This window comes from Rhinopithecus bieti, unplaced genomic scaffold (assembly GCF_001698545.2).
Source record: "Rhinopithecus bieti isolate Rb0 unplaced genomic scaffold, ASM169854v2 scaffold_82772, whole genome shotgun sequence".
In the NCBI taxonomy this organism is placed as follows: domain Eukaryota; kingdom Metazoa; phylum Chordata; class Mammalia; order Primates; family Cercopithecidae; genus Rhinopithecus; species Rhinopithecus bieti.
Window position 1 is genome coordinate 1 of NW_016875284.1, and position 4,273 is coordinate 4,273.

Here is a 4,273-nt window from a genome sequence, read left to right on the forward strand (position 1 = left end):
TGCATGCAATACGTAGTTCTCATGCCATAGTTTTCAGCTCCATCAGGTCATTTAAGGTCTTCTCTACACTTTTATTCTAGTTAGCCATTCGTCTAATCTTTTTTCAAGGTTTTTGGCTTCCTTGTGATGGGTTCAAACATCCTCCTTTAGCTCAGAGAAATTTGTTATTACTGACCTTCTGAAGCCTACTTCTTCTGTCAACTCATCAAAGTCATTCCCTGTCCAGCTTTGTTCCATTGCTGGCAAGGAGCTGCGATCCTTTGGAGGAGAAGAGGCACTCTGGTTTTTAGAATTATCAGCTTTTCTGCTCTGGTTTATCCCCATCTATGTGGTTTTATCTACCTTTGGTCTTTGATGTTGGTGACCTACAAATGGGGTTTTGGAGTGGATGTCCTTTTTGTTGATGCTGATGCTATTCCTTTCTGTTTGTTAGATTCCTTCTAACAGGTCCCTCAGCTGCAGGGCTGCTGGAGTTTGCTGGAGGTCCACTCCAGACCCCATTTGCCTGAGTATCACTAGTTGAGGCTGTAGAACAGCAAATATTGCAGAACAGCAAATATTGCTGCCTGATCCTTCCTCTGGAAGCTTCAGTCCCAGAGGGGCTCCTGCCTGTATAAGGTGTCAGTTGGACCCCACTGGGAGGCATCTCCAAGTTAGGCATTAGGCTACACAGGGGTCAGGGACCCACTTGAGGAGGCAGCCTGTCCACTCTCAGAGTTCAAACACCATGCTGGGAGAAGCACTGCTGTCTTCAGAGCTGTCAGACAGGAATGTTTAAGTCTGCAGAAGTTTCTGCTGCCTTTTGTTCAGCTATGCCCTGCCCCCAGAGGTGGAATCTACAGAGGCAGTAGGCCTTGGTGAGCTGTGGTGGGCTCTGCCCAATTCAAGCTTCCCAGGCTGCTTTATTTACCTACTTAAGCCTCAGCAATGGCGGATGAACTTCCCCCTGCCTGCTGCCTGGCAGGTCGATCTCAGACCGCCGCACTAGCAGTTAGCAAGGCTCCGTGGGTGTGGGACCTACCAAGCCAGGCACAGGATATAATCTCCTGGTGTACCACTTGCTAAGACCATTGGAAAAGCACAGTATTTTGGTAAGAATGTCCTGCTTTTCCAGGTACAGTCTGTCACGGCTTCCCTTGGCTAGGAAAGGGAAATCCCTTGACTCCTTGTGCTTCCTGGGTGAGACAATGCCCCACCTTACTTCAGCTCATCCTCTGTGGGCTGCACCCACTGTCCAACTACTCCCAGTGAGATGAAACAGGTACCTCAGTTGGAAATGCAGAAATCACCTGTCTTCTGCCTCAATCATGCTGGGAGCTGCAGACTGGAGCTGTTCCTATTTGGCCATCTTGGAAGGGAATCTACAGCTCAGCTTCTTAAGTGACTGGTAAGCAGAAACCACCTATGTAAAAATAAATTGAAATGTGAATGATAACAAAAGGAGTGGAGATAGAGATAAAGACAAGTGGGGGTGAGGGGAGAAAGAGAGAAACTCAAGTAAAAGCATTCCATCTATCACTACTATTATTGACTATTTGATCATAATAATGCTCTTGAAATCATCGTCTACTAAAAACCCTGCTGTTTATCAAACTTCCGCTAATTTAACTCATTAATTTATGATATTGCCTATGATTAACATATATTTTCTGTTTCCCCATTTTGGACAATGATCTTTTTCTACTGATTTTTTTTCAAATATATCAAACATATAAGTAATATAAAACTAATATCAGCAAATGATTAAATACTGTCTAATCTTTAATAAATGTTTCAGTACACAGATTTCCCTGAAATAGCTACAACCCTTTGGTGTAGGTCGTGGAACATGTATAATGAATTATCAGCCTTTTCTCTTCTCATCTACTATACGTGCTTGAGAAGAAATAATACAATAATAACATTTTTAGAATAAAGAAATAATAACATTTCTCTACAGCCTCCCAAATTTCAGAAGACCTTTTATACACGTTCTTATTTGATAGAATTGTCTATTTTTAGGGGAGTAAAAGGGACTTCTCTGTTGTCTCATAGCTTAGAAAGTTTAGATTAGGAAGGAAAAGCATAAAAGTATAAAAGTGTATGTGGGCTGAGGAGTAGAAGGGTAGATTTGGGGAGAATAGTTTGTATACCATAGTGATAAGAAATAGTTTAGGCTGGGTGTGGTGACCCACGCCTGTAATCCCAGCACTTTGGGAGGCTGAGGCAGGCAGATCATGAGGTCAGGAGTTCAAGACAAGCCTGACCAACATGGTGAAACCCCATCTCTACTAAAAATGCAAAAATTAGCTGGGTGTGGTGGCGTGTGCTTGCAATCCCTGCTACTCAGGAGGCTGAAGCAGGAGAATCACTTGCACCTGGGAGGCAGAGGTCACCGTGAGCTGAGATGGTGCCACTGAACTTCAGCCTGAGTCACAGAGCAAGACTCTGTCTCAAAAAAAAAAAAAAAAAAAAAAAAAGAAAGAAAGAAAATGAAAGGAGTTGTTAGTTGCCTTGTTATTAAGTGAGTATTCATTTTGGCTTTATGTAGATAAATGCTTACTGTAATTCTCGGATTCAAACGTCAATTGAAAAGGAATTGATGGCGGCCAGGGCAGTGCGGCTGCGGAGCCTAGGCCAGGGTCCTGACGCGCAGGGCGTGGGGCACACGGAGAGGGAGAGGGGTCGGCCCAACACAGGGTCCGGGAGCGCTAGGGCCATAGCAGCGCTGTCCGCCCGCAGCCGTGAGTCCGCGGGAAGGACCTCGTGGCCCCTCCTCCCGCACTCCGGCACCTCGGCCTGGGCAGTCTCTGAACTGCGCGTGGGCTGGCAGGGCGGGCTGGGGCGGGGACTGACGGGCATTTTTTACCGTCTAGAGAAACTTATTGCAATTCATTTTCCTCACTCCAGTAGTAAGAATTACACCAAATTGAAAAGATATGAATGAGTATCCTAAACAAAGAAAAGGAAGATTCTACACCCTTCTCCTTATTCAGATTCCTCTGGAATAAGCAGAATTGCAGATGGATTCAATGGAATTTTCTCTGATCATTGTTACAGTGTCTGTTCTATGAGACAGCCAGATTTAAAATATTTTGACAACAAAGATAATGATTCTGATACCAAGACATCAAATGACTTGCCAAAATTTGCAAATGGAATCAAGGCCAGAAACAGAAATCAGAACTACCTGGTTCCCAGTCCTGTACTTAGAATTCTAGACCACACTGCCTTTTCTACAGAAAATCTGCTGATATTGAAATTTGTGATGAAGAGTGTGACTCACCTGAATCAGTCAACCAGCAGACCCAAGAGGAGAGTCCTATAGAAGTTCACACTGCTGAAGATGTTCCAATTGCTGTAGAAGTGCATGCGATTTCTGACGATTATGATATAGAGACAGAAAACAATTCCTCTGAGAGTCTCCAAGACCAAACTGATGAAGAACCACCAGCTAAACTTTGTAAAATTCTTGACAAGAGCCAAGTTTGAATGTGACTGCCCAGCAGAAATGGCCTTTACTGAGAGCTAATAGCAGTGGCCTCTATAAATGTGAACTTTGTGAGTTTAACAGCAAATATTTTCTGACTTAAAGCAGCATATGATCCTGAAGCATAAATGTACTGATTCAAATGTGTGTCTAGTATGTAAGGAAAGTTTCTCTACCAATATGCTTCTGATAGAACATGCCAAACTACATGAAGAGGATCCCTACTTTTGTAAATACTGTGATTATAAGACAGTAATTTTGAGAACCTCAGTCAGCACATTGCAGACACCCATTTTAGTGATCACCCCTATTGGTGTGAACAGTGTGATGTACAGTTCTCCTCAAGCAGTGAACTCTACCTACATTTCCAGGAGCACAGCTGTGATGAACAGTACTTGTGTCAGTTCTGTGAACATGAAACTAATGATCCAGAAGACTTGCATAGCCATGTGGTAAATGAGCATGCATGTAAATTAATAAAGTGATAACAATGGAGAACATGGACAGTATAGCCTCTTAAGCAAAATTACCTTTGACAAATGTAAAACTTCTTTGTGTGGCAAGTATGTGGTTTTCAGAGTAGATGTCATACAAATGTTAACAGGCATGTTGCTATTGAACATACTAAAATTTTCCTCATGTTTGTGATGACTTTGGGAAAGGCTTTTCAAGTATGCTAGAATATTGCAAGCATTTAAATTCACATTTATCTGAAGGGATTTATTTATGTCAATACTGTGAATATTCAACAGGACAAATTGAAGATCTTAAAATTCATCTAGATTTCAAGTGTTCAGCTGACTC

General features: G+C 42.7%; 1 pseudogene; it reads left to right on the top strand.

The window, feature by feature from the left end:
* Positions 1-2,918: 2,918 nt before the first annotated feature.
* Positions 2,919-4,265, top strand: LOC108525655 (zinc finger protein 639 pseudogene; annotated as a pseudogene).
* Positions 4,266-4,273: the final 8 nt, after the last annotated feature.